Source organism: Passer domesticus, unplaced genomic scaffold (genome assembly GCF_036417665.1).
Source record: "Passer domesticus isolate bPasDom1 unplaced genomic scaffold, bPasDom1.hap1 HAP1_SCAFFOLD_98, whole genome shotgun sequence".
NCBI classification, from domain to species: domain Eukaryota; kingdom Metazoa; phylum Chordata; class Aves; order Passeriformes; family Passeridae; genus Passer; species Passer domesticus.
In genome coordinates this window covers 170,739-183,945 of record NW_026990192.1, presented here as the reverse complement: position 1 = coordinate 183,945, position 13,207 = coordinate 170,739, and the positions used below count along the sequence as shown (strand labels likewise).

At 50.6% G+C, this 13,207-nt stretch overlaps 1 long non-coding RNA gene across 2 annotated transcripts; it reads left to right on the top strand.

The window, feature by feature from the left end:
* Positions 1–6,419: 6,419 nt before the first annotated feature.
* On the top strand, positions 6,420–12,341 carry LOC135293277 (uncharacterized). 2 transcript variants are annotated; one of them, XR_010355371.1, is made up of 4 exons: positions 6,420–7,209; positions 7,337–7,415; positions 11,809–11,863; positions 12,051–12,341. It is a non-coding gene; the product is annotated as an uncharacterized LOC135293277 (long non-coding RNA). The 2 variants fall into 2 exon arrangements; XR_010355370.1 differs by having other exon boundaries at positions 6,420–7,415.
* The last annotated feature ends 866 nt before the right edge of the window (positions 12,342–13,207 follow it).

Below are 13,207 nucleotides of genomic sequence, written 5' to 3'. Positions count from 1 at the left end.
GCTCCTGGCCAGAGCTGTCTCTCTGCAGCGCTGCCCTTGCCAGGAGCTGCCTCTGGGCCAGGAGCCCGGCCCAGCTCAGCAGCACAGACACAGCAGCAGGACTTTAATGACCCTCTGGGGCTTTGGTGCTCTTTGCATCAGACTCAGTCCCTCAGAGTGTGCTCAGAAACCTCTTAACAACTCAAAGTGAGATTGAAAAACACAGAAGTTTTCTTGAAGGGTTAATGGGTCCCATTGAAGGACAGGTCTGAGAAAGTGTCCCCAGATTTCAGGTAGAGCAGAACACTGGAGGCAGTGATGATAGGTGGGGACAAGCAAGGGAAAGGTGTCTCAGATGCTGAGCAATCCTGCGCCTCTGTCCCTGCAGGCTGTCATCATCCCCCGGCTGCCCCACCTGGCTGGCCCCTTCCTTTGTTGACAGCTCTGCCTCCTGCCTGCCTCTGCCTGCCCACACAAAGCCTTGGGCTGCTCCAGGCTCCTTCTGGGGGATGTGTTGCACCACAGCCCTTCCCTGGCAGGGAAATTCCTTTCTCCTGCTGTCCAGTCTGGGCCTCCCCAGCTGCCCTTGGTGCCATTATCTCTTTCTCAGGATCATTCCCACTATGAAGAAAAGCTCCAGCCTCTCTGAAACCACCCTTCAATCCCTCCCAGGCTACTCCTGTTCTGTCCTCAGTCTCCACACCACTGAGCCCAGAGCCATCAGCCTCTCCCTGCTGGTTATGTGATGAGGCCTCCAAACCCCATCTTGGGACATGTTTGGGTCCTCACCAAGATCTGTGAAAATGGAAAAATAGTGGTCAAAGTTATTTTATTACAAATCTTGCAGTGACAGAACAAAGGCCAATATCTTTGAACTGAATGAGGGAGGATTTACATTTGTTAGAAGGAGGAAATCGTTTACAATGATGACAGTGGCACAAAACTCTAACTGTTTTTCCAAAGAAGGGGATCCCCCATCCCAGGAATTGGGAAATCCCCCAATCCTAGGAACCCAAGAGCAGTAGCTTTGTACAGCCTGACCCAGCGAAACCCTCTCATCCCCAAGGACAGAATTCCTGTTGTGTGGGTTCTCTGATGTGCTGGGTGCCCTCACAACGCTTCTGGCCAGAATGTCTGCTGAGGGCAGCCAGGCTGCTGCAGGGGCAGTGACCTCACAGCCATCACCATGGCAGCCCTGTCCCCTGGGCCTGGCTCTGCCCCTGCCTTGTCTCTGCTGACATGAAGAGTTTTGTCATCAATATCTTGTCCCCAAGGTGCTGGGGCAAATGGCTTCCCAGGCAGGCTCCTGGAGCAGAAGTGGCTTTTCAGAGCCCAGGCAGAAATGAGCCCTGAGGCAGCAGCTCTGCAGTGCTGGCCACCAGGCCGGGCTGCCAAGGGAGGCTTCTGGCCATGGCCTGCAAGCAGCTGCTGCTGCCAAGGTGCCTTTGGTGCCTCAGGCTCTGCCTGGCACAGCTCCCAGCACGGCACTCTGCCCTTGTGCCCGAGCCCTTCCCTGTGCTGGGGCTGGCCTGGGGCTTTTCCTGCAGCGGGACCTGCCCTGCTCCTGGCACAGGAAAGGCAGCTCCTGCTGGAGCAGGAGGCTCTGCCTGCAATGGGCTCCAACAACTCCAGCCAGGCCCTGTTGACTTCTAAACTGATTCCTGGAGCAGAATATTCTAATAATTGTTATAGGTCCTGTACTGTGGAGTAAATAGCTCATTTTTTTTAAATTTAGTCTGTGGTGTAAACAAACTATTCTGTCAAATCATGATCAGAATCAATCAGAGCTGTATTTACATAAATTTATCTAGTATTCAATTGTTAATCCTGTGGGACAAATTGCATTAAGGTTCAATTCTACCTGTCCAATCTTTTACACCTTTGACAAAGTCTGGGGCTGGGATTCAATCCAGCCACTCCCACTCTCCTGTATTAAAATAAGTTTAGAAGTCTAGGGGCCCTGCAGGGGTTTGAGGATCCATGGTGGCTGTTGGGTGGCATTTCTCCATCTCTTGACTCTGCAGGAGTTTCTCCAATAAAGAAATAAAGCTTTTGCCTGAAGCTCCCACTGTGCCCATGACAGGAACCCCTATGAGTGTCTGGGACATCCCGGCTCTTTGGCAGTCTGGGGACTCCTGGGATGTCACCGTGGAGCCCCCGTGAGTGCCTGTGACAGATCGGTGCCTTTGCAGCCCAAGGTGCCCTGGGATGTCAGCATGGAATGGCTGTGACTGCCTCTGAGCACAGGGCTCTTTACCATCCCCAGAAACCCCTGGGAGGTGTCAATGCAGCCCCTGTCTCTGTCTGTGACATTCCAGCTCTTGAACAGCCTGGAGACTCTTGGAAAGTCCCCATGGAATCCTTCTGAGGGCCTGTGACAAATCTGATCCTTAGTGGGCAACCATCACCAGGACCCTGTTGCTATGGGTCATGGGATCCCAGATCCACAGAATTGGCTGAGCTGGGAGGGACCCATCAGGATCCTGGAGTCCAACTGCTGGCCCTGCACAGGACACCCCAACAATGCCAGCCTGGGCCTGGCAGCGCTGGCCAAACACTGCTGGAGCTCAGAGAGCCCTGGAGCTGGGATCCTTCCCTGGGGAGCCTGGACAGTGCCCCAGCAGCCTCTGGGGAAAAACCTTTTCCTGAGATCCAACCTGAGCCTGCCCCAACTCAGCTGCAGCCATTCCCTCCAGTCCTGTCCCTGGGCACCAGAGGGAAGAGGTTCCCACAGCCCCAGCCAGGGACCCGCTCCCAAGGCTGTTGCCATGGCCACCAGGGCTGGGCCCAGCTGGGATGCTCGGTTTCCACAGTCTGGAATTCAGGAATGGGACTCCCCAATTTCCTGCTCCGGCTAAAACAGCGCTTCTGCTCGCTGCCCTCCCACCTCCCATGGAAAGCACAAAAGGCAAAGATCCCAGGCAGCGATAAGAACAATTTACTGGGAACAGCAACGAGACAATGAAGAAACAGGAAGAAAAAACATATTGATAACAGAGGGGATAAGAAAAAAAATTAATAGTGAAAACTACAACATCAACAACTGACCCTTCCTAGCCACATACTTCGCCTGCCTGTAAAGGACACCCTTCTTCTTGGGGAGAGAGTCCCTTTCCTGCCTCTGGCAATGACCTGAGGTGGGAGTGAATGTTATGACACAGCCCTGGCCAGACCCTCATGTTCTTCCATCCCACATCAGGTCATTGCCAGAGGCAGGAAAAGGGACAGGTGTCTTCCCAGAATGGATTACAGTGAACATGGATCACAAGAGCTCTTCCCAATGTGGGTTCTCCAATAGGGGATGAACCTGGGCCTGGGCACGAAACTCCTCCTGCAGTTGGGGTATTTGCAGGGCTTCCCTTATTGCTGACTCTTTTGGTGTCTGGTTAAGTTGGAGCTCTGGGTGAAGCTCTTCCCACACTGGGGACACTCGTAGGGCCTCTCCCCAGTGTGGATGCACTGGTGCCTGACGAGACGGGAGTTGTACTTGAAGCCCTTCCCGCAGTCGGGGCAGCGGAAGGGCCTCAGCTCAGTGTGAATCCGCTGGTGCTGGAGGAGACTGGAGCTGGTGTGAAACCTCTTCCAACACTCAGGACACTCATAGGGCCTCTCCCCAGTGTGGATGCGTTGGTGCCTGACGAGCTCAGAGCTGCACCTGAAGCCGTTCCCACACTCCCCACACTCATAGGGCCATTCCCCGGTGTGGATCATCTGGTGGTGGATCAGGTTGCTGCTCTGCCTGAAGCTCTTCCCACACTCCAAGCACTTGTGAGTTTCTCCCCATCATGAAGCTGCTCACGGACCACCAGCTCAGAGCTCTGGCTAAAGCTCTGTCCGCCTTCCTGGCCCAGGGTAGGCCTTTCGTCCTCAAAACAACCTGGGCTGGGTTTGCAGCCCCTCATCCTGTGGGATCTCTGTGTCTTTTGTTCCCCATTGGATTCCTGTGCTGTGGAGCCACTCAAAATGGCCTCTTCCATGAGTTTCTGCTGTGGACATTTGTCCTTGCTAGACTCCATCCTCAGCTCCTTTGCTGGGGGAGGAAGGACAAGGAGAGGATGGGATTTGCCTCCGTGCCAGAGGGAAGGGAAAGGAGATCCCCCCAGTGTTTCCCCAGCAAGATAGTGTTGGAATCGCAGTTGTCCTGCAGCTGGGAGCCATGCCGGGCTGGGAGATGGACCAGGAGGGAGGGGGAAAGGGGCACTGACTTCCTCCTTACCTGCCTGGGTATCCCAGGGCTCCTTCCTCTTCCTTGCAGCTTTCTCCTCCATTGAGTCAAGGTTTTGGAATCGGAAAACCTGTTTTGGGAGAAAAACACTGGATGAGTGCATTCAGTTTTGTACTGGTTTGAGGTCAGACCAGGGGGAGATTTTAAGCAGAATTACAATTTAACAAGAAAATTAAGATCAAGGCAATGATACAGAAATGCGGCCTTAAACTACAGAGTCAGGATATAACCTGACACCCTGTTGCTCAGGGTGGTAGCAGCAGTCCCATTAAATGGTGGCTGCAGTCCTGTTGCAGGGATGATCATGATTCTGTCAAAGCAGTGATCCTGTAGAAGGGTCTGGTCCTCCTCTGAAGTCCAGTGGTGCTTATGGAGCTCTTGTCCTCTGGGAGTCCAGTAGGCAAGGCGCAACTGGGGCTGTAAGCCTCAGCTTATATCCAGGTAGGAATGCTTGGCTCCTCCCCCGGGCGGAGCATCCCACAATGGGATGATGTCATTCTATCAGTCCTGCAGGGACACTCAATGGCCCATTCACAGAAGATAGCCCCTGGAGGGAGTTATCAGGGCTGAGTCATGGAAGAGATAAAGAACACTGCCCCTCCTGTTTATAACAGTTTATGAAGATGGTGATGGAAAACATGCATTTGGTTACATCTTACACTGTAACCTGAAACAGTGGGGTAATACCTGCTGGGGGGGTGAACACCACCCCCCTTACCCAAACTGGCTCAGGTGTAAAACCCGCACCCTGGGAAGGCCACACACACAGGGGACAATGTCACTCTTGCTGCACCCCAGTGAGGCTCTCTTTCCCTGTCTCTTGCTCTACCCCATTTTCTCTTTCTTTTCATCTCTCTCTCTTTACCTCACATTTACTGTTCAATAAAATCTATTTTAAATTTGGTCTCATTAGAACGTTAATTAGGGCAGAGGCATCTCTCTAACAATTTTATTAACCAGATTGTGACATGATTTTGGCACTGTTGTCTGACCCCAAGTGCCTTTGACAACAGCATGGTTCCCTCCTCTGAGGAGCTTGTGGCTCTTTCTTTCTGGAGGAACCCTTGGAAACATGGACACAGCTTCCTCTGAGCATCTTATGGGAAAACTGATGCAGAAAATGGCTGTTGTGGGTGGCCAGTGTAAAGAAAATATTTTGTTATTCCTTGGAAAGTTTGTTCAAATCACTGGAGAAAAGGGAACGAATGTTACCAGTGTGACTGACAAGGTTCATTCACCCCAAGGTGAGGAACACAAGGCTGCTAAAGTGCCACAGGAAGCCCAGCTCAAGGAGCTACATTCCTGAATAACTCCCAAATTCACAGGCTTAGGGGCTTTGCCAAATGTGAGAATCATTATTCTCTTCATCCCTGTCACCTTTGTGATAGTTACACAAAGCTTTCTCTTGCTTTTTATAATCTGTAATGGGCCGAATTTCTACTTTTCTTTCATGGGAACCTGCCAGCAGCTGAGCTGGAACTGTGCAGGAACCGATGGAACTTGGAATTTTCACAGAATTGCTTCTATTGTCAGTTTATTAATGCTTGGGATTGGTTTGCATTTTCATCACATGCGACTTGTGGGAAAATCAAATATTCATCAAAGTGGTTTATGCAGAGTTGAATTTGATTTCTGCCAAGTTTATTTTGTCCAGTGTCCAGGGGATGCTCAAGGGGTCTCTGTTCATGCCTCTCGCCCTGGGGGATGCTTGGGAAGGGCTTGTGGAGGCTGTCCCTGTCCCTCTCCCTGTACCTGTCGCTGTCACCCCAGGCCATTCCCCAGGGGGTCTCCCTGTCCCTGTCACCCCAGGGCATTCCCCAGGGGGTCTCCATCATTCTCACCCCAGGGAATGCCTGGGGGGTCTCCCTCACCCTGTGCCAGGGGGTGCTCGGGCAGTCTCTGTCCCTCTCACCCAGGGGATGCTCGGGGGTCTCTGTCCCCTCACCCCGGGGGATGCTTGGGGGGTCTCCATCCCTCTGGCCTCAGGGAATGCCTGTGCAGGGCTGGGGACCAGGGGCTCTGTGTCCCTCTCACCGCTGAGGGTGCTCGGGGCTGGGGGTGCTCTCCGACCTTCTCATCCCTGGGGAGGCCGGGGGGGTCTCTGTCCCTCTCAGCCCTGATGTGACCCCACCCAAACATCATCGGGCTCAGAGGGACAGAGACACCCCCAAACCTCCAGAAGGGCTGGACCTGGGATCATGCTCATACCCTCTTCATCGATTTAGCCCAGAAATGAGTTCTGCACCTTTAAGGCTGGTTCTGAGACAGAAGGGTGGCAGGAAGTGAGAAGTTTTTTTTAGAAACTGCACTCCTCCATATTCCGGCTGCTGGACAGACAGATTGCAGAACAGGGCTCTCCTTTGGTTTTATTTCGTTCTTAGCTCTCTAAGGCAGATAAGTGCCCTGGACTGTGGTTTTTCTTTTATTTTAGAGCTGTTTAAACCTGCTCTGAACATCCAGAAGAGCACTGGCAGCTCCACCTGTGGCCCATTGGCCCAAGCCTGGTCCACAGCATTTCGAGTGATGGAGAAACTGATAAGAGACTGAGTGAGCAGAGCTACAGCCCACAGAGGGACTTTCTGAGTTTGTCATATCATTTTTTGAGTGGCAAGAGGTGTTATTGTTTAATATTGTTCATTTGCTGTGCTCATGAATGCTTTACCTGTTAAATAAACAGGTTTTTTCCACTTTTCTCCAAAGAAATCTTTTCCCAAACTGATTGGGGGAGAGGCTGCTTGAATTTGCTTTCTAGAGGAAACCCCTTTTGGAGGTTTTCTCCCAAATTTGCCCTAAACCAGGACAGGGCGGTGGGGAGATGAGAGAACCCCAAGTGACTGGATTGGGGGGAGGCTGGAGATAGGGACCCTGGAACCAAAAACCCCCCAGCATCCCTAAGCAGGAGCCTGGAGAGGGGGGATCCCCAGCACCCATGGTATCCTCTGCAGCCATGAGAGAGGGGACCACCAGAATCCCAGAGGGATGAGACTGGAAATGGGACACTCCTGGTGGGTTTTTTTTAATTCACTTTTGCTTTTTGAAGGTTTTTATGGATACCAGGTGACTTCTAGGGATGGACTTGGGCAAAGGACCTTCATACACACTGTGCTCATCTCTTGTTTTTCCCCAAACCAGGATTTCCCATTCCCAAATCTTGGCCCAATGGAGGTGAAGACTGCAAGGAAGAGGAGGATGCCCAGAGACACTCAGGCAGGTGAGGAGGAAGTCAGTGCCCCTTTCCCCCTCTCTCCTGCTCCATCTCCCAGCCCAGCATGGCCCCTGGCTGCAGGACAACCCCACTGCCAACGCCGTCCTGCTGGGGATGCACTGGGGGATCTCCTGCCCCTTTCCTCGGGCACGGAGGCACATTCACAGGCTCTGGGGCAGGAGGGGGAACCGCGGGCGGTTTGGGGTGCGTGGCTCGGCTGCTCCCAGCGCGGTTCCCCCGAGCCCCCGGCGCGGCTCCACCAGGTCCCCCCACCACGGCACTTGTCAGATGTTCTTTAACAGAAATGCTGGTAAATTGACCCTCTGGAATTACACTAAATACAATTTCAAGAAGCTGCTGGTTTTCTGGGCGGTTTGCCGAATGCCACATTGTTGTTTCTTTCAGTAAAACTGCACTTAAAAAGGCATTAGTAAATTCATGCTTGCATAAAATTTGTGGCTACCATGGGCTTCTCTCAAAACTAAATTACATAAAATCACGACACACTTATTCCAACCTTTTAATCCCTCCAGTAAGTCCTTCATGCTGTTATTTCATTCACAGATTGTTCGACTTTTCAGTGCCTTACTTCCATTAATAGCAACAGAATAAGTTAAATTTTGTTGTACGTATAACTTTTAAGGATATTGATTTTTGATTCTGTGATGTTTAATGCAAATTCAGGGTTGATAAGATTAAGCAAATTTAAGCTTCATTATTGTTAGATTTGAGCAATGTTAAGTTACATTTCTATTAATTTGAATTCCTGTTGTTCTGGATAGAAAGATAGTATGTGCATTCTATTTGCCATCTGTCACAGATAGGGCAGTTATCTTCTGTTAATTGGGCAGTAAATTGGACCCCCAATGGCTCCCACCGATCCCCAAACACCCACAAGGACCTCCAAGCTTTCTAAACTCCTTCTTGTGAGAGGAGCTTTGGAGCAGATGATTCCAATCCCAGTCCCAGACTTTCAAGATTTTGTATGTATAAATTATAAAGGTGGAATTAAACTTTTATAGAATTTGTCCCACAGGATTAAGGATGGCAAACCAGAGATATATAACCTATATATTATCTATATTATCTATCTATCTATCTATCTATCTATCTATCATCTACCTATCCATATTTATTTATTTTTATATATTTTATATATTATACATATATTATATATATATTATGACCAATATATAGGATTAAGGATGGCAAACATATAGATTTCTGTAGATATATATTATCTATTATGGTAATGATTAGACAATATTATCTTAATCAGAAAAATTTACTCCAAGGTATAACAGCTGCAACATATTATATATCATATATAATATATCATATCATATTATATCATATACTAGGAAGTGATTTCAACGTAACTGCATTAAAGCAAAACCAGTTATTAAGCAGAGATTGATGTCACTCCATCTTGTTTTGGAAAGACAGGTATCTGCTAAGGAAGGCAGAAGCCTCTCCTAAAAGCAAAATGTGAACCCCCTCCCCCTGAATTGTTATAAATTTGAAATTAAGGGGCTCTCAGGAAAAAATATGGGAGCAGGAATAACAGCTCTTTATTAGGGAAACAATAAAAATATAAAATAAACAATGCAGTAAACCAAGACAACACTGACAGAGTCAGAACACAACCTGACACCCTGTTGGTCAGGGTGTTGGTAGCAATCCAATTGGAATGGTGGCTGCAGTCCTCCTGGAGTGTCAGGAGTGGTTCTGCTGGAGCAGGGATCCTGTAGAAAGGTGTAGTCTTCCTCCGAAGATCCAGTGGAAGAGGCAGCTGCTGTTCCTCTGGGAAATCCAGTGGAGAAAGCCATGCTGGTGTTCCAGAATTTCAAGATTATATCTGGGTAGGAATGCTTGGCTCTCCCCTCTGGGTGGAGCATCTCCCAATGGGATGCTGTAGTTCTTATCAGTCATGCAGTGCCATTCAATAGCCTTTATCAGCAGATGTCTGCCCAGAAGGAGGATTGGGTGTTGAAGAGATAAGGAAAACTGCCCACTTAACAGAAGACAACTGCCATACAGAAGGCAAAGAGAATACAATCTGTTTGGCAATCCAGGACAGTGGGTTAGTGGGCCACCCTCAGGGAATGCTCGCCTGGTATTGAAGGGCAGGGGGGGGAGCACCTGGATCTTGGAGCACCCAGCTGCCTCCCATGTTTGGAGGTGCCTGAGGAGGACTGGGACAATGCCAGGGACATCCTGCAGTGACATCCCCCCTGTCCCGCTCGGGGTGAGCTCAGTCCCAAACCTGGCCCTGATCCTCGTCTCAATCTCGCTCCATGTTTAGACACACTCACAGTTCTGTATTTAATCTCATCCCAGTGCCAGACTCGTCTAGCCTCAGACCCATTCCCAATCCCAGCCCTAAAGCCAATCCCATGTCTAGCCTTAACCCCAATGCCAGCTCTAATCCAAATCTCAGCTCTAACTCCAACCCCACCCCCAAATCCAGCCCTATCCTAAATCCTCAGCCCCAAACCAAATCCCAGGTCCAGCCCTTCTGGGGGTTTGGGGGTGTCTCTGTCCCTCTGAGCCCGATGATGTTTGGGTGGGGTCACATCAGGGCTGAGAGGGACAGAGACCCCCCCAGCCTCCCCAGGGATGAGAAGATCGGAGAGCCCCCCCAGCCCTGAGCACCCTCAGTGGTGAGAGGGACACAGAGCCCCTGGCCCCCAGCCCTGCACAAGCATTCCCTGAGGCCAGAGGGATGGAGACCCCTGAGCATCCCTCAGGGCAAGGGGACAGAGACTCCCAAGCATCCCCTGGGCTGAGAGGTACAGAGGCTGGGCTGAGCACCCCCTGGCACAGGGATGAGAGGGAGGGAGAGCCCCCAGGCATTCCCTGGGGTGAGAATGATGGAGACCCCCTGGGGAATGCCCTGGGGTGACAGGGACAGGGACAGCCCCCACAAGCCCCTCCCAAGCATCCCCCAGGGTGAGGCAGAGACCCCTTGAGCATCCCCTGGGCACTGGACAAAATAAACTTGGCAGAAATTAAATATAACTCTGCATTAATCATTTTGATGAATATTTGATTTTCCCAAAAGTAACATGTGATGAAAATGCAAATAAATCCCAAACATGAATAAACCGATAATAGAAGCAATGATGTGGCAATTCCAAGTTTCATTGGTTCCTGCACAGCTCCAGCTCAGCTGCTGGCAGGTTCCCATAAAAGTGGAAATTCGGCCCAATACATATTAAAAGGAAGAGAAAGCACTGTGGGGCTTTCACAAGGGTGACAGGGACGAAGAGAATAATGATTCTCATATGTGGCAAAGCCCCTAAGCCTGTGAATTTGGCATTTATGCAGAAATTTAGCTACTTGAGCTGGGCTTCTTGTGTGACTTTTAGCAGCCTTGTGTTCCTCACCTTGGGGTGAGTGAACTTTGTCAGTCTCACTGGTATCATTTGCTCCTTTTCCTCCAGTGTTTTTAATGAAGTTTTCAAGGAAGGAGAAGAAAACATTTTCTTTACACTGGCCACCTAGCCACCTACAGCCTTTTTCCTCATCAGTTCTCCTATAAGTTGCTCAGATGAAGCTGCATCCAAGTTTCCAAGAGTTCCTCCAGAGAGGACCACAACCTCTTCAGAGGAGGGAACCACGCTGTTATAAAAGGCACTTGGAGTCAGAGAACAGTGCCTAAACTCACTGTGCCAAAATAATGTTGCAATCTGGTTAAGAAAATTGTTAGAGAAATGCCTCTGCCCCAATTAAGGTGCTACCAAGACCAAATTCAAAGTGGATTGTATTGATCAGGAAATGTGAGGTAGAGAGAGACATGGAAAGAAAGAGAAAAGGGGGGACAACAAGGGAGTGACAGGGACAGAGACCTCCCCTGGGGCGGGGCAAGCGTTCTTTATGTCTTCCATGACTCAGCCCTGATAACACCCTCCAGGGGCTCTCTTCTGTGAATGGGCCATTGAGTGTCCCTGCAGGACTGATAGAATTACATCATCCCATTGTGGGATGCTCTGCCCAGGGGGAGGAGCCAAGCATTCCTACCTGCATATAAACTGAGGTTTGCAACACCAGGAGCACCTTGCGTACTGGGTTCCCAGAGGACAAGAGCTCCATAAGTACCACCGACCCTTCTACAGTATCACTGCTTCGACAGAATCACTTCATCACTGCAACAGGACTGCAGCCACCATTTAATGGGACTGCTACCAGCACCGTGAGCAACGGGTGCCAGGTTATATCCTGACTGTGTCAGTTTATGGCAGTGTTTCTGTATCATTGCCTTGATCTGAATTTTCTTATGAAATTGTAATTCTGGCTTAGACTCTCCCCCTGCTTTGCCTTCAAAGCAGTACAAAACTTAATGTTCTCATCCCTTGTTTTCGTCCCTAAACAGAATTTCTCATTCTCAAACTTTCAGGAGATGGAGGACGAGGCTGTGAGGAAGAGGAAGATGCCCCGGGACACCCAGGCTGGTGAGGAGGAAGTCAGTGCCCCCTTTCCCCCTCTCTCCTGCTCCATCTCCCAGCACAGCATGGCCCCCAGCTGCAGAACAAAACCGCTGCCAACGCCGTCCTGCTGGGGATGCACTGGGGGCAACTCCTTCCCCTTCCCTGTGTCACAGAGGCAAGTCCCATCTTCTCCTTGTCCTTCCTCCCCCAGACAAGAATCTGAGGATGGAGACCAGGGAGGACAAATCCCCGTGGCAGAACCTCGAGGAGGAGGCTGTGTTGCGCAGCTCCATGGAGAAGGAATCCAATGGGGAAGAAAAGACACAGAGATCCTACAGGAGGAGAGGCTCTAAATGCACCCCCGGGTGCTCTGAGGGGGAAAGACCCACCCTGAGCCAGGAAGGTGGACAGAGATACAGCCAGGGATCAGAGCTGGTGGTCCATGAGCAGCTTCATGATGGGGAGAAGCCCTACAAGTGCTTGGAGTGTGGGAAGAGCTTCAGGAGGAGCAACACCCTGATCAGCCACCAGATGATCCACACTGGGGAGTGGGCCTATGATTGTGGGAAGTGTGGGAAGGGCTTCAGCTGCAGCTCAGAACTTGTCAGACACCAACGCATCCACAGTAGTGAGAGGCCCTGTGAGTGTCCCCAGTATTGGAAGAGGTTTCAGAGCAGCTCCAATCTCCTCCTGCATGAGCGGACTCACACAGAGGAGAGGCCCTTCCGCTGCCCGGACTGTGGGAAGGGCTTCAACCGCAACTCCAATCTCATCACCCACCAGCGCATCCACACTGGGGAGAGGCCCTACCAGTGTCCCCAGTGTGGGAAGAGCTTCACCCAGAGCTCTCATTTGACCAAACACCAACAGAGTCACCAGTGAGGGAAGCTCTGCAATTGCCTCAACTGCAGGAAGACCTTCTTGCACTGCTCCAACTTTGTCCCCCATGGGAGAACCCATGTTGGGAAGAACCCTGGTGATCCATGTCCATGTGATCCATGCTGGGAAGACACCTGTCCCTTTTCCTGCTTCTGCCAATGACATGATGGGAGACGGAAGATCATGAGGGTCTGGCCAGGGCTGTGTCATTACAATTTCTCCCACCTCAGGTCATTCCATGGGCATGAAAGGGAATCTCCCTCTCCCCTGAGGAGGAGGGTGTTCTTTCCAGGCAGGAGGAAATACATGGCCAGGGAGAGCCAGTTGCTCTTCTTGTAATTTTCCCTATTAATTTTTTTCTTATCCCTTCTGTTACCAGTATTGTTTCTGCTCCTGTTTCTTCTTTATTTCATTGCTGTTCCCAATAAATTGTTCTTACACAATCCGAGGATCTTTACCTTTCATGTTTTCCTTGGGAGGTGGGAGGGC